Below are 22,342 nucleotides of genomic sequence, written 5' to 3'. Positions count from 1 at the left end.
GTGCGTGACTTCGCTGTGTCCATATATGGACAGTGTAGTCACTCACTTCTCCTGTAGCGGCATCCCCGGCCATAGAGTCGGGGATTCCGCTGCAGAAGTGAGTGACTTCGCTGTGTCCATATATGGACAGTGTAGTCACTCACTTCTCCTGTAGCGGCATCCCCGGCCATAGAGTCAGGGATTCCGCTGCAGAAGTGCGTGACTTCGCTGTGTCCATATATGGACAGTGCAGTCACGCACTTCTCCTGTAGCGGAATCCCCAATCCCCAGCCGGGGATTGGGGATTCCGACTCCTACAGCGAGCAATAAAAGATCCTCCTCCTCACATGCACTCTGCACTGTGAGGAGGAGGAGAGAGAGTGCGCGAGCGACGGTAGACCCGGCCATCACTCGGGACACATTCCGGTGATGGCCGTGTATTACCCGGCCCCATAGACTTCTATGGGAGCCGGGGCGGCCGGGCACCCGGCTGAAAATAGAGCATGTCCTATTTTTTGACGGGCGGTTTTCCCGGCCGTCAAAAAATCGGTCGTGTGAATAGCCCCATTAGGGGTCTATTATTCCTAATGCAGCCGGGTGCCGGCCGATTTATGAACGGCCGGCACCCGGCCGGGAATCCCTGTCGTGTGAATTCCGCCTTAGCCTTCTAACGTCCTAGAAAAATAAAAGGACGTTCAGAAAAGGATTCAAATATAAAGTAGACATATGGGAAATGTTAACTAGTAACTATCTTGTGTGGTATTACTATCTGTTTTATAAGCAGATACGTTTAAATTTAGAAAAATGCTAATTTTTGCAAATGTTTTAAAAATTTTGGTGTTTTTCAGAAATAAATACCAAAATTATAGACCAAATTTTTTCACTAACATAAAGTACGACGTCACGAGAAAACAATCTCAGAATCGCTTGGATAGGTAAAAGCATTCCGATGTTATTACCACATAAAGTAACACATGTCCGATTTGAAAAAATCGTCTGTGCCCTGAAGGCCAAAACAGACTGGGTCCTGAAGGGGTTAACGGCCGCAGTGAAAAGGCGTATTGGCGGTCCTGAAGGGGTTAAAAGATGCTATAATCCATTTACTTCTGATTATTTTTGTCTTACCATCTTTATAGAAACAAGTTCAATGGGCCAGTGCAATTGTTTCTCCCTTGGAAATAACCATATCCATTCCCCTAGTCAGCTTATACCATTTTGAACATGTGCTTGATGACCCATATATCATACCTCAAATTCTTCTCCTAATGTGGGTGGAGGAACCTCGGGACGTCCACTACTCTGATCTGGTAAATGCCGTGACTGCTGCTCATAGCTATAACTGTGATTGGTGAGACTGTTACCCACAGCTCCAACTGTGGTGGAGGGTACTCGTAACCTTCTCACCCAGACTCTCACGGCAGTAATCTATGGCTCTTGGCTGTGAGGGAAGGTCCCACGCTAGGTTTCCCTTCTTTTGATCCTTCCAAATTTTCCAAAAAATCCAAATGATAGATAGCAAACAGAGAACGTCAAAATCATTTGCCTTCTTGTATTATTTGCTTGCAATGTGATTTTTCATATAGAGAGAGACGAGGCTGCTGCAGCTGCAGGACACGTTCTTCAGTGTACAGCGTGTAACACTGACCTTCAATTCTATCATTTCACCATTCAGGGTTTCATTAGTTAAGACAAGACAAACTAAAAAAATAGACACACTTGTGTCTGAGGCTAGGGTCCACTTACTTATCACTTTACTGCCCCTACCATGCACTCTCTATTGGAGGTGTGTCTTGAGGCAGTAAAATCACGTCATAGGGGACCTCTTTTACCCTGATGTGGTGCTTATCACACCAACATCCCCATTCACTCACAAATACATATGAAACGACATTAGTAACAGATAACAACTGTTTCAGCTTCATGGGAACCAAACTCCTGGGCTTAAAAATACGGTTTGGGGACAAGTGGAAGGAGAGTAAATGAGAGGACAATTTTTTTCACCTTATTAATGGGCCCTGTTCGGTCTCCTGTCCCCTGTGCTCATTTTGATTTGGTTCTAGACACTTTTGGTTCCAGGTTTCGGCACCAAATTGTTGTGTATAAGAGAAATGGTGAAACAGTTGTTCCAAAATGAATATTATTTGATTTATTGATCAGCCCATCTAGTAGTCGGCGGGATGGTAATGCAGGTAAAGCAAGACAATTAGTAGTTGTAGGTGATTCTATAATCAGGAATACGGACAGAATAATTTGTCACCAAGACCGCCTCAACCGAATGGTTTGCTGTCTCCCTGGTACCAGGGTTCGGCATGTGGTGGAACGTGTGGATAAATTACTGGGAAGGGTTGCTGATGAGCCAACTGTTGTGGTCCATGTGGGAACCAATGACAGAATACATGGTAGGTAGAGGAGCCTTAAGAATAATTTCAAAGAACTAGGCTACAAGCTGAAGGGAAGGACCTCCAAGGTTGTATTCTCATGAATACTGCCTGTGCCATGCGCATCACAGGAAAGACAGCGGGAGCACAGGGAGTTAAATGCATGGCTTAAGTCTTGGTGTAGAGGAGAATGCTTTGGGTTCCTAGAGCACTGGGCTGATTTTTCATTAGGGTACAAACTGTATTCTGCAGATGATTTGCACCTGAATGGAAGGGTGTCCGCTGTGCTGACGGAGAGAATTCTAGCTGAGGTGGCGGAGTATTTGAGGAGGGAGGTCAATGTATAAAAATAAAGCAGTAGTTTAGGTTAGAGAGGGGTCAGACTATATTGGTGGGGGGAGAAATAGACTGTGGGGAGAGAACTAGGCAACAGGATAAGGAGATCCTTTTGTTACAAAACAACATTGAAAATGAAAATGCCCAAACAATGTCAAATAATCACATTTCCGATACCGAACATGACAATTTGAAATGCAAGTTAAAGTGTATGTTTACAAATGGCAGAAGTCTAGCAAGCAAAATGGGAGAGCTTGAGGCCTTGGTACTGGAGGAACATATTGATATAGTTGGTGTAATGTCCGTGGCTGCGGGCTGTCAGCTCCAATCCCCTCTTGACAGCCGCAGCCACGAGTCGGCAAGCGCTGGCCCCAGCCTCCTCCTCAGGAGACGTCAGCGCTCGCGTTCACTCACCTCAGGCGGATCCCGTAGGGTGCGCGTGCACGCTCGTGCCCGCTCTTAAAGGAGCAGCGCGCGCACCGGACCTTTTGATTAACTTTGACCCATGAGTACCCTGGACTACAAGAGGGGTCCAGCCCCCTGCTTCTATGCCTGAGCGTTGTTGTTGTTTCCTAGTTTGTCTATGTGATGGCCTCCTAGTGTGTTTCCTGTTCCTGTACCTGTTCCAGTTCCTGTTCCTGTACCTGTTCCAGTTTGCATTCCATACCATCCTGGTCTAGCACTGTGCTGTGCCAAAGTCGTGTCGTGTCCGCGTCTGACCTGCTTCACCTCGCCTGACGTCTACCTGCTGCCGAGCCAGCCGAGCCTGCCCTGCTGCTGTCTGAGCTGCCACAGGTACCTATACGAACTATAGACCTTCACCTGCTCCCTGTTGGCCAGCTGCCTTACCGCCAAGGCGGTACGGCCCAGTGGGTCCACAGACCCTTCGTGACAGTTGGTGTTGCTGAAACATGGCTAGACTCTTCTCATAAGTGGGCTGTAAATATACAGGGTTTTACACTGTTTTAAAAAGACAGGGCAAATAGGAAAGGCGGTGGTGTATGTCTCTATGTGAGAAGTGAAATGAAGGCAAGTGTGAAAGAGGCAATAGTGGGTGAAGATTGGGAGGCAAACACTGAAAAAAAATTACTTTTGGTGTAATCTATAGACCCCCCAATATATCTGAGGAGATGGAAGGTCAGCTATATAAACAGATGGAGCGGGCTGCATTGGCGGGTACTGTAGTAATAATGGGAGATTTTAATTACCCAGATATTAATTGGCGTCATGATTCTGCTACAACTGCAAAGGGGAGACATTTCCTCAACCTGTTGCAGGAAAATTTTATGGGCCAGTTTGTGGAAGACCCAACTAGAGGTGACGCATAATTGGATCTGGTCATTTCAAACATTGCAGAGCTTGTTGGGAATATCAATGTTTGTGAAAACCTCGGTAACAGTAATCACAATATAGTTACATTTTACTTACACTGTAAAAAACAAACACAGGCTGGGAGGGCAAAAACACTTCATTTTAAGAAGGCCAATTTCCCCAGGATGAGGGCTGCAATTCAGGACATAGACTGGGAAGGACTAATGTCAAATAATGGTACAAATGATAAATGGGAGATCTTAAAATCCACTTTGTATAATCATACCCCACATGGCTTACACCTTCTGTAAAAAGGGCAATAAATGTAAAAAAAAAAAGGGCATTTGAAAAATACAAATCTGAGGGTACAGCTCTAGCCTTTCTAAATGATAAAGAACGTAATAAAATCTGTAAAAATGCAATAAAATCAGCAAAAATACAAAATGAAAGGCAGGTGGCCAAGGATAGCAAAACAAATCCTAAAAAATTCTTCAAATACAGTATATAAATGCAAAAAAGCCAAGGTCTGAAGATGTAGGACACCTAAATAGTGGTAATGGGGAGTTGGTCACAGGGGATCAAGAGAAGGCAGAGTTACTAAATGAGTTCTTTAGCTCTGTATATACAACAGAAGAAAGATCAGTTGATGTAGCCAGTGCTGTTAACCCCTTCCCGCACATTGGCGTAAATGCACGTTCAGGTGAACAGTAACTTCGCTCACCTGGGCATGCAGTTACGTCCGCGCTTTAACAGTTAACTGCCGTGTGGCACTACACCACAGCGGCGGTTAACTGTGCAGGGTGTCTGACCTGCCCTCCGTGTTGCCGATCAGCGGCCCATCGTCGCTGATTTTGGCAATTAACCCCTTTGATGCGGCGGTCAATGGCGATCGCCGGATTTAAGAGGTTTAGAGCAGATCAGCAGCCCCCACATGCATTTGCGGGGGGCTGGCGATTCGGAGGCCAGACAATGTACAATTGGTCCTCCTAGGCTTCCTGTCAGAGTGACTGTCACGTCACAATGACAGTTGGAACACATTACACTACGTAGATAGTGTAATGTGTTCTAACAGCGATTAGCGCTGCAAGTCTAAATGTCCCCTAGTGAAAATAAAAGTTATAAGTTACATAAATAAAAAATGTTTTTTTTCTTATAATAAGTCTTTTATTATAGGAAAAAAATTAACACGTTAAAAAAAAGTACACATATTTGGTATCACCACATTCGCAACGACACCAACTATAAAACTATAATATTATTTTTCCCACGCGGTGAACACCGCAAAAAAAATAAGTAAACAAACAATGTTATGATCACTATTTTTTGGTCACCACCCCTCCCAAAATAGAGAATAAAAAGTGATCAAAAAGTCGCATTTACCAGAAAATAGTACCGATAAAAACTACAACCAGTCCCGCAAAAAACAAACCCTTACACAGCTTTTTTGACTGAAAAATAAAAAAGTTATGGCTTTCAGAATATGGTGACACAAAAAATTACTTATTTCATAAATAAGTGATTTTATTGCGCAAACGCTGCAAAACATAATAAAACTATATACATATAATATCACCGTAATCGTACCGACCCGCAGAATAAAGTAAAATGATCATTTATAGCCCAGGGTGAATGCCATAAACAAAAAAGAATAAAAACCATTGTCAGAATTGATGGTTTTTGGTCACCTTGCTTGCCAAAAACTGGAACAAAAAGTGATCAAAAAAATCACATGTACCCCAAAATGGTATCAATGAAAACTACAAATTGTCCCACAATAAATAAGGGTATGTTCACACGGCGGGGGTCCGTAACGGCTGAAATTACGGGGATGTTTCAGCCTGAAAACATCCCCGTAATTTCAGCCGTACCGGCATGTGCAGGCGCTTGAACGCCGCGTCAATTACGGCCGTAATTAGCGCTGCTATTCATTGGAGTCAATGAATAGCGGCTCCAATTACGGCCAAAGAAGTGACAGGTCACTTCTTCTACGCGGGCGTCTATTTACGCGCCGTCATTTGACAGCGGCGCGTAAATATACGCCTCGTGTGAACAGACAAACGTCTGCCCATTGCTTTCAATGGGCAGATGTTTGTCAGCGCTATTGAGGCGCTATTTTCGGGCGTAATTCGGGGCAAAAACGCCCGATTTACGTCCGTAAATAGGCCGTGTGAACATACCCTAAGCCCTCACACAGCTCCGGTGAAGAAAAAAGAAAAAAGTTCTGGCTCTCAGAATATGGCGATGCAAAATGTGCAGTGTTCCAAAAGCAGATAAGATTGGGCACCATTTCAAACGGTCGCATGAAGTGAGAGCTCCTGCCTAACCTGTGCTTCAAGCGGCCTTTAGCGGCTCCCAGCGTTCATATCCCGTGATATTTTACCTACTTGGTAGCCCTGGACACAGCGGACACAGTGGATACAGCAGACGCGGTGGTGGTGGTGCACTTACTAGTTCCTGGACGACTCTGGCGGTGTACTCCTTGCATCGGTGAAGTTCCAAGGGGCTTCTGGTGCCTCCACGAGGTGAGGCTCCGATACATATCTGGCTCCTGTCGACTCTTTCCTGGGACTTCTGGTTTCTCTGCAAAAAAGGTTGGTGGCTATACTTAGCCCAGGCTTTTGGGAGAAGCCCTTTCTGTAAAAACCCGTTGATCGGACCACTGGATTAAATCACGTTGCGGTCGGCCTCACTGGCATTTCCGGCATTTGCGCATAATTAGCTGGCCTTGCTCTGCTACACAGGGAGTTCTGTTGGTTCCCCGCTATTATTCAAGCAGGGGCTATGGTGAAGCGGAGGGGAAAAACAGTTGGTCCACGGAAGCTGACAGCTTATTTTACTAATGTGGAGTCTAAAATTGAACCAGCCACAGATCCAATTGAAGGGGAGGCCATACTTGGTGCATCTCTGTCCCCCCCTGCTCTTTCACCTTCGGGGAGACCTTCTATTTCTCGGATGGAGCCTGAGACATGTTTGCCGGATATAGGTCCCTTATCACAGTAATCTCATACATCTGTTGGAGCAGCAGAGTCCCATGGAAGGGGACTGTGTGATACCGCGACTATGGGCTCCCAAACCTTGGAGGGGTTCCCGTCCTCCTCAGCTCCGCTGACTGAAGACTTCCTTAAATCTATGTTGATTATGTTGTAGAATAATATTTCACAGCGTATCTCTGCTCTAGCTACCAATCTCCAAACCAATATCGATGCTCTTGGTGTTAGAACTGACCAAGTTGAGAGAAAGATGGCAGAGTTTTCTGCGGCTCATAACGAGTTAGCGGATGCCCATACCGCATTGGAAGAAGAAGTTCACTAGCTTAAATCTAAGGTTGCAGATGCGGAGGATAGGTCCAGGCGTAATAATATAAAAGTGAGAGAGATTTCTGAAAGTGTACCGCCACCTGATATTCCGGGCTACCTTGCACAAGTGTTTAAAGCTTTGATCCCTACTCTTATGGACATAGATTTGATTCTTGATACAGACACGGCAGAGCGGCGGTGGGGAAGGCGGGCCCAAGTTTGTGAAACAGCCCAGGGCCTATGGTCTACTTAATCCGCCACTGAGCACATTAAATAGCTTTTGAGATAATTGTCCAATTACCTTTGGTCCCTTGAAAAAGAGGCAGCTACATATTAACCCCTTCAGGACCCAGCCTGTTTTGGCCTTCATGACACAGCCGATTTTTTCAAATCTGACATGTGTTACTTTATGTGGTAATAACATTGGAATGCTTTTACCTATCAAAGCCATTCTGAGATTGTTTTCTCGTGACATGTTGTACTTTATGTTAGTGAAAAAATTTTGTCGATAATTTTAGTATTTATTTCTGAAAAAGACCACAATTTAGAAAACATTTGCAAAAATTAGCATTTTTCTCAATTTAAACGTATCGGCTTGTAAAACAGATAGTAATACCACACAAAATAGTTACTAGTTAACATTCCCCATATATCTACTTTATTTGTGCATAATTTTTTGAACGTCCTTTTATTTTCTAGGACGTTACAAGGCTTAGAACTTTAGCAGCAATTTCTCACATTTTGAAGAAAATTTCAAAAGGCTATTTTTACAGGACCAGTTCAGTTCTGAGGAGGCTTTGAGGGCCTTATATATTAGAAAATCCCCAGAAGTCACCCCATTTTGAAAACTGCAACCCTAAAGGTATTCGAATCAGCATTCACAAAGTGTTTTAACCCTTTAGGCTTTTCACAGGAATTAAAGCAAAGTAGAAGGTGAAATTTACAAATATTATTTTTTTGCCAAAATTCATTTCTAATACATTTTTTTTTTGTAACATAGAAGGTTTTACCAGAGAAATGCAACTCAATATTTATTGCCAAGATTCTGCAGTTTTTAGAAATATCCCACATGTGGCTCTAGTGGGATAATGAACTGTAACACAGGCCTCAGAAGCAAAGCAGCACCCAGTGGATTTTGGGCCTCCTTTTTTTTAGAAAATATTTTAGGCACCTAGTCAGGTTTGAAGAGGTCTTGTGGTGCCAAAACAGTGGAAACACCCCAAAAGTTACCCCATTTGGAAATTACACCCCTCAAGGAATTTATCTAGGTGTATAGTTAGCATTTTGACCACACAGGTTTTTCGCTAAATTTATTAGAATTAGTCTGTAAAAATGAAAATCGACTTTTTTTTTCTGAAAAAACATAGACATTTTTAATATTTACAAGAAATAATAAAGAAAATGCACCCCAACATTTGTAAAGCAATGTCTCCTGATTACGGCAATATCCCATATGTGGTAATAAACTGCTGATTGGACCCACAGCAGAGCTCAGAAGGGAAGGAGCGCCATTTGGATTTTGGAGCACGGATTTTGCTGGATTGGTTTTCGGTTCCATGTCGCGTTTGCAACACCCTGGAGGGATCAAAAAAGGGGAAACCCTCCAAAAGTGACCCCATTTTAGAAACTACACCTATCAAGGAATTTATCTAGGGGTATAGTTAGCATTTTGACCACACAGGTTTTTCGCTAAATATATTGTAATTAGTCTGTAAAAATGAAAATCTACTTTTTTTCTGAAAAACATAGAAATTTTAAATTTTTACAAGGAATAAAGACTTAAAAAGAACCATGACATTTGTAAAGCATTTTCTCCTGATTACGGCAATACCCCATATGTGGTAATAAACGGCTAACTGGACCCATGGTAGCGCTCAGAAGGGAAGTAGCGCCATTTGGATTTTGGAGCACGGATTTTGCTGGATTGGTTTTCGGTGCCATGTCCCTCGAGGGACCAAAACAGTGGGAACCCCCCAAGTTACCCCATTTTGGAAACATTCCTCTAGAAATTTTTCTAGGAGTATAGTGAGCATTTAGACGCCTCTGGTCTTTTGAAGAATTTATTAGAATTAGGCCGAAAAAATTAATATCACAATTTTTTTCCACTAAAATGTTAATTTTCTCAATTTCACAAGGGATAAAGGAGAAATAAACAACCAATTTATGTAAAGCAAATTCTCCCGAGTACGGAAATACCCCACATGTGGTCATACATTTTTTTTTTTCATTAGAAATTAATTAACCCTTTCAGGACTGATCCATTTTTTGCTTTCTTATTTTCGTTTTTCACTACCCGCCTTCCAAGAGCCATAACTTTATTATTTTTCCGTCAGTAGAGTGATGTGAGGGCTTATTTCTTGTGGGAGGAATTGTAGTTTCTATTGACACCATTTAAAGTGCCATAAAAAGTATGGGAAAAGGTTGTTTTTTTTAACTTTAAACTTTTTTCTTTCTTACTACTAATAACTTTAATTCTTCTGCACATTTTATTAGTCCCCTTAGGGGACTTGTACTAGCGATCATTGGATCGCTGGTACAATATACTGCAATACTAATGTATTGCAGTGTATTGTTATTTTTACAGGCTTCTGTAACCACACGATCGCTGTTCCTGTCCGTTAGTCCTGGGTGTCAGCTGTAATGCACTGCCGATACCCGCAACGTATGGAGCGGGCTTAGCATGTGAGCCCGCTCCATACATCAACCCCCGCACCATGACGTGCTATTAAGTCATAATGCGCAAAGGGGTTAATGCACAGTGGATGGTGTGAATATTGCAATTTTCCACTGATATGCCATTTTAGTGCATAATATGTTGTGCCCAGTTTGTGCCACTGAAGACAAATACCTCATAAAACATTAAACGGGTTCTCCTCGGTATGGTGATGCCATATATGTGGACGCAAACTGCTGTTTGGGCACGCTGCAGGGCTCAGAAGGGAGGGACGCCATTTTGCTTTTGGAGCGCAGATTTTGCTTGGTAGTTTTTCTGTTTTGGGTTTCGCTGGTATTTCAGTTTATAATGTGGGGGCATATATAATCTGTGCGGAGAACATCAGGGCATAATAAGAGGGTATAATAATGTGGTAAATAAATAATAATTCATAGATGTGTGGCCGGTGTCGCACTGATAAATGGCGCCCGGTCTTATCCGCTTTTGGAACACACTGCACATTTTGCTTCGCCATATTCTGAGAGCCAGAACTTCTTTATTTTTTCACCACCGGAGCTGTGTGAGGGCTTATTTGTTGCGGGACAACCTGTAGTTTTCATTGGTACCATTTTGGGGTACATGCAGTTTTTTTGATCACTTTTTATTACATTTTTTTGCAAGCCGGGTGACCAAAAACAAGCAATTCTGACAATGTTTTTTAGTTTATATTTTGCGGCGTTCACCGTGCACTATAAATGACAATTTTACTTTATTCTGCGGGTCGGTACGATTACGGCGATACCATATGTATATAGGTTTTTTTATGTTTTGCAGCGTTTGCGCAATAAAATCACTTTTTTATAAAATAATTTATTTTCTGTGTCACCATATTCTGAGAGTTGTAACTTTTTTATTTTTCAGTCAAAAAATCTGTGTAAGGGCTTGTTTTTTGCGGGACTGGTTGTAGTTTTTATCGGTACTATTTTCGGGTAAATGCGACTTTTTGATCACTTTATATTCTCTATTTTGGGAGGGGTGGTGACCAAAATATAGCGATTCTGGTGTTGTTTTTTATTGATTTTTTTTGGGGTGTTCATCGAGCGGGAAAAAATAACATTATAGTTTTATAGTTGGGGTCGTTACGAACGCGGTGATACCAGATATGTGTACTTTTTTTAACGTACTAATTTTTTTCCTATAATGAAAGTCTTATTATAGGAAAAAAATGCAGTGTTTGTTTATATAACTTATAACTTTTATTTTTACACTTTTTTAAAACATTTTTATTACTTTTTTTTTAACTTTTTTCACTTGTCCCACTAGGGGACATCGCTGATCGCTGCCGGAATACATTACACTACCTACGTAGTGTAATGCATTCCAACTGTCATTGTGACGTGACAGTCACACTGACAGGAAGCCTCGGAGGATCGGCAGGAAGCTGCTCCTCCGAGGCTTCCGTACATGGCAACCCTGAGGTCATTGTCTGACCTCCGATTGCCACGACAAGCATAGGCAGCCCCCACAATCACTTCGTGGGGGCTGCCGATGTGCTTCAAACCCCTTAAATGTGGCGAACGCAATCTGTCGCCGCATTTATGGGGTTAATTGCCGAAATCAGCGGCGATGGTCCGCTGACCGGCAAGGCTGGAGTGTCAGCTGTCGGGGACAGCTGACCTCCCGGTCCCCGGACACTGTCCGTTAGGACAGTGTGCGCGGGAACTACTCCGCAACTGTACGTGCTGATGCGGGAAGCAACCCCTCTGCAGGACGTACTATTGCGGAGCAGCGCGGGAAGAGGTTAAAGAGCTGTAATTCCTGAACCCTTCCTTAAATTAGGATGTGAATACCCTCAAATTAAAGCTGAGAGTCTGCACTTTAAGCCCATATTGCTTATGTAACTGTATATTCAATATGTTTTGGTAAACCGCTAAAATACCAAAACTTGTCACTCTCCAAATAATTCTGGACCTAACTGTATATGGTATAGCTGCGACCGTAAAGAACCAAACAATAAAGTTAACATGTAATTTAAACCGCAAGGTGTGGAATTGCCACTTTTTCCATTGCCCCCTAAAAAAGTTATAAAAGTTAATCAATAAGTCCCATGTACCCCCAAAAAGTACCAATGAAAACTATGTCTCGTCCTGCAAAAAACAAGCCCACATATAACTAAATTATGTCAGAAAAATAATAAATTATGACAGAAAAATTATGGCTCTTGAAAAGTGACGATGCAAAAAATAAAAATAAAATAAAAATAGTTATAGATCTTTAAATGCGAAGATGGAAAAACGAAAAAAATTGCTTGGTCTTTAAGGTCTAAAATAGGCTGGTCACTAAGGGGTTAAACGAGAAGCGTTCTGTTTGGAGAAAGGAAAACACTGCATTCCAGCATAAAAAACCTCATACCATGTGTGAAACACAGTGGTGGTAGTTCATGGTTTTAGCCTGTTTTGCTGCATCTTGGCCAGGACCAGGGTTGCCAACCTCCACTACAGAAATTTCTGGACAACTAAGCTAAAAATCACGGACAGACCAAAAGTTTTACGGACACATTACAAAATCATTGCCTGTGCAGTGTGCTAGAAGTGACTCACCAATCACAGCCCCACTTGTAGCTTTCCCACGCTTACCTAGCGCTGGATAGCTGCAAGCAGAGCTGTGATTGGTGAGTTGGACTCACTCGCCACTCACTGTACCATCGCTACTGCCAGGGCCTGTTTTAGACAAAGTGTGGCCCTGGGCAAAGTTAATGTGGGGCCCCAAATGCCAAATTATTGTATGAATAATACAGACAATTCAGAAGGGGGTGTGCAGAGAATTGCAACGCTGATTTCTTGCGTGTTCAGGAGTGCTGCAAGTCCCAAAGCATATGCCCCCCTCACACAAAAAAAATTATCTATATACATATACAGTTATTAAATCATACCACTATGCCAGATTAAATATTAATGCATACTGTTACTGAAAACTGTTCCCTATTATAAGACCAATATTACCACAAAATAAGGTCCAAATAAAACCGCCACACCATAACCACATAGTGGCTGAATTATACCCCCATACTGTTACGGAATAATACCGCTACACCATAACCACATAGTGACTGAGTAATACCCCCAATACTGTCACTGAATAATACCGCCACACCATAACCACATACTGACTGAAAAATACCCCCATACTGTTAGTGAATAAAAATCACTATACAAAACCAAATATTACCAGCATATAGTGGTAGATGGCAGTTATACACAGGAGCTCTGCAGACCATATAAGTGATTACAGCACATTTATATCCAGTGACTCACAGGTGATATTTTCTCTGATTAGAGTCGTTTACTTTCCCTTTTTTTCTCCATCCGGCCCAGACCACTGTGACGACTTATTCCAGCCACGACTCGTCTCTGCAGAATTTGACACGCAGACGACATGTTGGTTTCTCACTTTTCCAGCACCCTCCCCACCCACAGTGCCCCATATGGTAAGAATGATCCCTTAGTGCTCTACACAGTAGAGTGCCACATCAGTACCTGTGCCCCCACACAGTAATAATGCCCCCTGTAGATAGTGCTACAGTGGAAATGTGGATAGTGCTACACACACAGCCCCCTTATACATAGAGCCACACAGCCCCCATATACATAGTGCCACACAGCCCCCCATTTTACATAGTGCCACGCAACCCCCTTGTACATAGTGCCACAGAGCCCCCCTCCTTGTACATAGTGCCACATAGCCCCCCCTTGCAGATAAGGCCACCCAGCCCCCGTTGCAAATAAGTCCACACAGCCCCACTTGCAGATAAGCCAAAACAGCCCCCTTGCAGATAAGGCCACACAGCCCCCTTGTAGATAGTGCCACACAGCCCTCCTGTAGATAGTACCACACAGCGCCCATGTGGATAGTACCACACAGCCCCCATGTAGATAGTACCACACAGCCCCCACTTGTACATAGTGCCACACATCCCCTGCTTGTACAGAGTGCCACACACTTCCTTGTAGATAGTGCCACACACACCCCGTTGTAGCTAGTGCCACATAGCCCCCCTTGAACATAGTGCCACACAGCCCCCCTTGTACATAGCACCACACAGCCGACCATTGTACATAGTGCCACACAGTCCCCAGAGCAGAGAGCATTTATGACCTGACCAGAAGAAGCAGGAGGGCGGGCGGAGCAAACTGATTGAAGCGGCGCTGTCTGAGTGAGGTCGGTGCCGGCCCAGGAGTGGACCAGTCCTGAGTCACCTGACCTCACATCCCTGACGTGAGGTCAGGTGACTGACCTGGTCCACTCCCGGCACCAACCTCACTCAGACTGTTATTCTGTTGGCCGCTGCCTTGCTTTCACTACGCATGTACATTTTGGCATATGCGCAGTGCAATATTTCGGGAGATAGAGAAAAAATACTGGACAGTGGTTTTTTTCTGCCGGACACTACGGACGGCAGAAAAAAAACACCTGTTTTTGCAGACAGTCTATAAATTTGCAGACTGTTGGCAGCCCTGGCCAGGATGGCCTGCCATCATTGATGGAAAAATTAATTCTGAATTATACCAGAAAATTCTAAAGTAAAATGATAGGACATCTGTCCGTCAGCAGAATCTCAAGAGAATGTGGGTCATGCAGCAAGACAATGACCCTAAGCAAACAAGTTGTTGAAGAATGGTTATAGAAGAATAAAGGTAAAGTTTTGGAATGGCCAATTCAAAGTCCTCACCTTAATCCAATAGAAATGTTGTGGAAGGACCTGAAGCGAGCAGTTCATGAGAGGAACCTCATCAACATAGCAGAGTTGAAGCTGTTTTGTAGGGGAATGCGCTAAATTTCCTCCAAGCCGATGTGCAGGACTAATCAACAATTACCGGAAACTGATATCGATACTGAAAGCAGATACTTAGAGCAAAGGTTCACGTGGTTTTTCCACATACACATACAATGCAATCGGAAAGTCTTCAGACCCTTTCAAGTTTTCCCCATCATTCTGCACTCAATACCCCAAAATGACAACGTGAAAACAGAATGTTAGTAATCTTTGCTAATTTATTGGAAATGAAAAACTAAAATATTGCATTTACATAAGTATTCAGACTCTTCATTCAGTAGTACTTAGTTGAAGTCCCTTTGGCAGCGATAACAGCCTCCAGTCATCTTGGGTATGATGCCACAAGGTTTTCACACCTAGATTTGGGGATTTTCTGCCATTGTTCTCTCCAGATCATCTCAACCTCTTTAAGGTTGGATGGGGACCGTCGGTGGATAGCCATTTTCAGGTCTCTCCAGAGATGTTCGAGTGGGGGGTTCAAGTCAGGGCTCTGGTTGGGCCACTCAAGGACATTCACAGTGTTGTCCTTAAGCCATTCCACTGTTGTCTTGGCTGTGTGCTTAGGGCCTGCGGGCTTTCATGTGTCTTTTACGGAGGAGAGGCGTTCTTTAAGCCCTACGCTCAATAAGTGCACGACAGACAAACAGACAAGGAAACACAGAAGCTAAGTGAAATGTGGCAGTTGCCCACGGCAACACAGTGAGCAACAAGAGTAGTGAACGAGCCGAGTCAAACCAGGAGTGCACGAGGTACAAATCGCAGAGCAGGAGCGTAGTCAGTAAAGCCAGGTTCAAAAATGAAGCAAGGTCAATAATCATAGCAGGAGCAGCAAAGCCAGGAAACAGAAAAGAATCACAGGCAAAGGAGGAGCAGGAAATGCAGGTATAAATAGAGAGAGGGCGGGAGCTAGCTCCGTCTGGCCAGGCTGTGATAGGCTCTCCCACTCCTCAGCCTCCCAGCCTGACTGGTAGAAGATCGTGTCACTCTCTCAGACTTAGGAGCAGGTGCAGACTGATTACCCACGTGTGTCGACACAGAAGCTGTGTCTGGCAGATCCTTTACAGTACCCCCCCTTTTAAGAGGGGCCACTGGACCCTTTCTAGGTGGACCTGGCTTATTGGGGAAGCGAAGATGGAACCTCCTGAGCAATAGCCCAGCGTGAACATCCCGGGCGGGTACCCAAGTCCTCTCCTCAGGCCCGTATCCTCTCCAATGGACCAGGTACTGGAGGGAGCCTTGGACCATCCTGCTGTCCACAATTTTGGCCACCTCGAATTCTACCCCTTCAGGGGTGAGAACAGGGACCGGAGGTTTCCTCGAGGGAGCCAAGGACGGGGAGCAGCGTTTAAGGAGGGAGGCATAAAAACACGTTGTGTACTCGAAAAGACGGGCGTAACTCCAGTCGGAAGGAGACAGGGTTAAGGACTTCAATGACCTCGTACGGCCCTATATATCAGGGAGCAAATTTTTTGAATGGGACTTTAAGGCGCAAATTTTTAGAAGATAGCCACACCAGATCCCCGACCACAAACAAGGGGTTAGCAGAACGTCTTCTATCTGCCTGAGTCTTTTGTATGCTCTGGGACGCCTCTAGGTTCTTCTGAACCTGGGCGCAGACTGTGCACAGTTCCTGATGAACGCCATCTACCTCGGGATTGTTGGAACTATCAGGTGAAACGGAGGAGAACCGTGGATTAAACCCAACATTACAGAAAAAGGGGGAGACCCCTGACGAGTTACTGACCCGGTTATTAAGGGAAAATTCGGCGAGGGGAATGAAGGAGACCCAATCATATTGACAATCGGAGATAAAACACCTTAAATATTGTTCTAGAGACTGATTAGTCCTCTCAGTTTGGCCATTAGTTTCAGGATGAAAGGCCGAGGAGGACAGATCAATCTCCAACTTTTTACAGAAGGCTCTCCAAAACAATGAAACTAATTGTACCCCTCTGTCAGAAACAATATTGACAGGAACCCCATGGAGACGCAGGATGTGTTTGACAAACAAGGTAGCTAACGTCTTAGCATTGGGTAGTTTCTTGAGGGGCACAAAGTGGCACATCTTACTGAAACAGTCTACTACAACCCACACCACCGACTTGCCTTGAGATGGAGGCAAATCGGTGATAAAATCCATGGAGATATGGGTCCAAGGTCTCTGGGGAATGGGCAAAGAACATAGTAAGCCCGCTGGTCGGGACCTGGGAGTCTTGGACCTAGCACAAATTTCACAAGCGGTGACGTAGGCCTTAACGTCTTTAAGCAACCCAGGCCACCAATAGTTTCTGGCAATGAGATGCTTGGTACCCAGGATGCCTGGATGGCCAGATAGTGCAGAGTCATGATTTTCCCTGAGTACCCTTAGCCGGAATTGCAGGGGAAGAAACAGCTTGTTCTCAGGAAGGTTCCCTGGAGCTGAACCTTGATCAGCCGCAATTTCGGAGACTAAGTCAGAATCAACAGTGGAAATGATTATACCTGGACGCAAAACACATGCAGGATCTTCCTCCGAAGGAGGACTGGCCATGAAGCTACGCGACAGTGTATCAGCCTTAATATTTTTAGACCCGGCCCTATAGGTGACCAAAAAGTTGAATCTAGTAAAAAATAACGCCCATCGAGCTTGTCTTGGGTTTAGCCTCCGGGCAGATTCTAAGAAAACCAGATTCTTTTGGTTGGTAAGGACCGTTACCTGGTGCCTAGCCCCCTCCAGGAAGTGGCGCCACTCTTCAAATGCCCATTTAATGGCTAAGAGTTTGCGGTTGCCAATATCATAGTTACTCTCAGTGGGCGAGAACTTCCTGGAGAAGTAGGCACAGGGACAGAGATGGGTGAGGGACCTGGTACCCTGGGACAAGACAGCACCCACTTCCACCTCGGAGGCGTCAACCTCCACGATGAATGGCTCCATTTGGTTGGGCTGAATCATCACAGGGGCCGAGATAAAGCACTTCTTAAGGACCTCAAAAGCCTGGACCGCCTCTGGAGACCTGTGGAGGAGGTCAGCACCTTTGCGAGTAAGATCCGTAAGAGGCTTAGCGATGACCGAGAAGTTAGCAATAAATCTCCTGTAATAATTAGCAAACCCCAGGAAGCACTGTAACGCCTTCAGGGAGGCAGGTTGGACCCATTCAGCCACAGCCTGAACCTTGGCAGGGTCCATGCGGAATTCATGAGGAGTGAGGATTTGACCCAAAAATGGTATCTCCTGCACCCCAAACACACATTCTTCGGTTTTAGCAAACAGTTTGTTTTCCCGAAGGGCCTGGAGCACCTTCCTGACATGCTCAATGTGCGAGGACCAGTCCTTGGAAAACACAAGTATGTCATCAAGGTACACTACAAGAAATACCCCCAGGTAGTCTCTTAAAATCTTATTTATGAAATTCTGGAAGACCGCGGGAGCATTACACAACCCAAAGGGCATGACGAGGTATTCGAAATGACCTTCGGGCGTGTTAAACGCAGTCTTCCACTCATCCCCCTCTTTGATGCGGATAAGGTTATAAGCCCCCCGTAGATCAAACTTAGAGAACCATTGGGCCCCCTGAACCTGATTGAAGAGATCAGGAATCAAAGGAAGGGGATACCGGTTCCTTACAGTGACCTTATTCAAGTTTCGGTAGTCAATGCACGACTTAAGACCACCATCCTTCTTCCCTACGAAGAAGAAGCCAGCACCTACCGGAAAAGTAGAGGGGCGAATGTAACCCTTGGCCAGGCATTCCTGGATATACTCTCTCATGGCTTCATGTTCGGGACAAGAGAGATTAAATATCCTACCCTTAGGGAGCTTAGCTCCTGGTACCAAATCGATTGCGCAATCGAATTCTCTATGAGGAGGTAACACTTCGGAGGCCTTTTTAGAAAAAACATCAGCGAAGTCCTGAATAAACTCCTCAGGGAGAGAGATAAAATTAACAGAAATACATGACATCATGCATTCATTACCCCATTTGGTAAGATCCCCAGTATTCCAGTTAAATGTGGGATTATGCATCTGCAACCAGGGAAGGCCTAAAACCAAATCGGACGATAATTCCTGCATCACCAGTACAGAGCACTGCTCCAAATGCATGGAGCCAACAAGGAGTTCAAAAACAGGGGTATGCTGTGTAGAATAACCATTAGCAAGAGGAGTGGAGTCGATACCCACTACCGGGACTGGTTTAGGCAAGTCAATCAATGGCATAGCTTCCACAGACATAATATTAGCAGAAGACCCTAAATCCACGAAGGCACTGCCGGTGGCAGACCTACCCTCAAAAGAGACCTGAAAGGGAAGCAAGATCTTATTAGGTTTCATATATACGGGAAATACCTGTGCGCCCAAATGACCTCCCCGATGGTCACTTAGGCGCGGAAGTTCTTCCGGCTGCTTATTCTTACGCCTAGGACAGTTGTTCACTTGATGTTTGTCATCCCCACAGTAGAAGCAGAGACCATTCTTCCTGCGGAACTCTCTACGTTGTTGGGGAGAGACGGAGGCCCCGAGTTGCATAGGTTCATCCGAGTTTTCCGTGGAAGAATGAAGCAACGGAACCTCGGGAGCCATCATGGGGGGGTCAGAGGGGAAGGCACAAAAACGTTCCAGTCGTCGTTCCCTTAGACGTCGGTCAAGACGTACCGCTAAAGCCATAAACTGATCTAGGGAGTCAGAAGAGGGATAGCTCACTAACAGGTCTTTCAGGGCGTTCGACAGACCCAATCTAAACTGGCACCTCAATGCAGGGTCATTCCACCGAGAAGCTACACACCACTTCCTAAAGTCAGAACAGTACTCCTCAACGGGTCTCTTACCCTGACGTAAGGTCACCAGCTGACTCTCGGCAAAGGCAGTCTTGTCAGTCTCGTCATATATGAGCCCGAGAGCGGAAAAAAAAGATCAACAGAGGAAAGTTCAGGGGCGTCAGGAGCCAAGGAGAAGGCCCATTCTTGGGGCCCGTCCTGGAGCCGGGACATAATTATACCCACTCGCTGGCTCTCAGAACCTGAGGAGTGGGGCTTTAAACGGAAATAGAGCCTACAACTCTCCCGAAAGGAGAAAAAAGTCTTCCGGTCCCCTGAGAACCGGTCAGGCAATTTGAAGTGGGGTTCAAGAGGTGAGGTGGGGGGCACTACCAGGGTAGCATCATGCTGGTTGCCCTTCTGAGCCAGGGCTTGGATCTGTAGGGAGAGGCCTTGCATTTGCTGAGCCAGGGTCTCAAAGGGGTCCATAGTTGTGTCAGGGACCAGGGTAGAAAAGGTATATGGGCCTGTGATTATGTAATGATGGGGTAGGGAGACAGACAGGTGAGCCCTAATCTACCCGCCACTCAGTCCCTGCCTACTTGCAACGGCCCGTCCTAGGCATCGGCGTACAACTGGGCGACGGTCCCTACGCTCAATAAGTGCACGACAGACAAACAGACAAGGGTACACAGAAGCTAAGGGAAATGGGGCAGTTGCCCACGGCAACACAGTGAGCAACAAGAGTAGTGAACGAGCCGAGTCAAACCAGGAGTGCACGAGGTACAAATCGCAGAGCAGGAGCGTAGTCAGTAAAGCCAGGTTCAAAAATGAAGCAAGGTCAATAATCATAGCAGTAGCAGCAAAGCCAGGAAACAGAAAAGAATCACAGGCAAAGGAGGAGCAGGAAATGCAGGTATAAATAGAGAGATGGCGGGAGCTAGCTCCGTCTGGCCAGGCTGTGATAGGCTCTCAAACTCCTCAGCCTCCCAGCCTGACTGGTAGAAGATCGTGTCACTCTCTCAGACTTAGGAGCAGGTGCAGACTGATTACCCACGGGCCTCGAAACAGAAGCTGTGTCTGGCAGATCCTTTACACCCAGATTGGTGAAGTGCTGCAGGGATGGTTGACCTTATGGAAGTTTTTCCCACCTGCACAAAGGATCTTTGGAGCTCAGTCAGAGTGACAATTTGTTTCTTAGAAAATGTGAATGGAAAAAAGGAAGAGAAGAGGACAAACGGCGCTCCTCTAAGGTAATACTGTTTTGAAGGTATATAGATAACTGGTTTACTGGTTTACTCACCTAGTTTTGTTGTGCAAGTATAGGCACAAGATTACTGCTTTGCATTGATATCAGTGATGATCTCTCTTTAGTTGCCGGCTGCCACCTGCTGCTATCCCTCGGGTGGAATCCACTGTGCCCGGGGAGAAGGAATCAAATAGATAGGAGAAAAAGTTCAGCATTCGGGACAAGGCACCTGGCAGGTAATTATTCCAAAAGAAGTATATTTTTCTTAGGTATACTTTTCATTGTCACACACTACGCGTTTCAGGACCGGACAGGTCCCTTCCGCAGGCTTATACAATGATACAGAGAATCGTACATCCTTTTATACATACAAAAAGACCGGGAAAATAAGGTTGCATTTTTCCTGGAAAGCAGTTACACTTCATTTTGAAAAAAGAGGGAGGAGTGAGAGAATTATCAATTAACTGACGTCAATTATCAGTGAAGAAACATTAACAATGTGTAGTGGTAGCCTTCTGCATGAATGAAGAAGTTGGATGCGTGTAATCTTGCGAGGCAGCCATTTACCGCTCCAATAAGTGTTCATCTCACTATTGTGCTGATATTATGTGTAGATTTTCATGTTCTTCCTTTATGTATTTCTTATTGGTAGGAATACATTTAGGAAGAACATGAAAATATACACATAATAACAGCCATCATCCCTGTATATACCAGCCATCATTCCTGTATTTAACCCTCATTATCCCTGTATATTTCCCCATCAACCCTGTATACAGGTATTATGGGGGTTATTTACAGGGATGATGGGGGAAATATACAGTAATGATGAAGGTAATATACAGGGATTAAGGGGGGTTATGTACAGGAATGAAGAAGGTAATAAAAAGGAATGATGATGGTAATATATAGGGATGATAGGGGTTATCTACAGGGATCCCCATCATCCCTGTATATACCAAACCTGCCATCATCGCTGTGTATAACCCCCATTATTTCTGTATATAACCCCCATCATCCATGTATATACCACTCAGCCATCATCCCTGTATATAACCCCCATCAATCCTTTATATACCATTGAGGCGGGCACAGTCCTCTCGCCGAGGCGCGTGGGCATTGAGGCTAAACTTGAAATAAATGGGGCAGGTATTGAGGACACCCTGGACTAATAGGATGCCTGAAACACTGGTAAATGGCAGAAGTCCAGCGGAATCTGAAAATATGCGCCAAGTCACACAGACCGGAGGAGCAGAGAAATCTCCTCTACTAGTTGTTGGCTTAGGTGAGTATGTATTTTATTATTTTTATTAGGCACTATTGGGACTGTATGGGGACATTATACTGCGTGGAGGGCAGCTATAGGTACATTATACTGTGTGGGGGCAGCTAGAGGACTATTATACTATATGAGGGGCAGTATTGAGGGTATATTATATAGTAGTATACAGCAGGCTCACGGGATCTATAATAATTCAATAGTGTGGCATGCAAAAAGGTGTGTGGCCTAAAAAACGATTATTAATCGTAATCGAGGTCACATGGTCAATTAATTGTGATTTTGATTTAGATCAC

General features: G+C 44.7%; 1 long non-coding RNA gene across 1 annotated transcript in view; it reads right to left on the bottom strand.

Moving 5' to 3' along the window:
- Positions 1-20,827: 20,827 nt before the first annotated feature.
- LOC142741697 (uncharacterized) overlaps positions 20,828-22,342 on the bottom strand; it is a 38,528-nt gene continuing 37,013 nt past the window's right edge. The window contains exon 3 of the long non-coding RNA XR_012881244.1: positions 20,828-20,933. This is a non-coding gene — a long non-coding RNA (uncharacterized LOC142741697). The remainder of the gene's footprint in view (positions 20,934-22,342) is intronic.

This window comes from Rhinoderma darwinii, chromosome 1 (assembly GCF_050947455.1).
Source record: "Rhinoderma darwinii isolate aRhiDar2 chromosome 1, aRhiDar2.hap1, whole genome shotgun sequence".
In the NCBI taxonomy this organism is placed as follows: Eukaryota; Metazoa; Chordata; class Amphibia; order Anura; family Rhinodermatidae; genus Rhinoderma; species Rhinoderma darwinii.
This window is presented reverse-complemented; position numbering and strand designations above follow the sequence as displayed.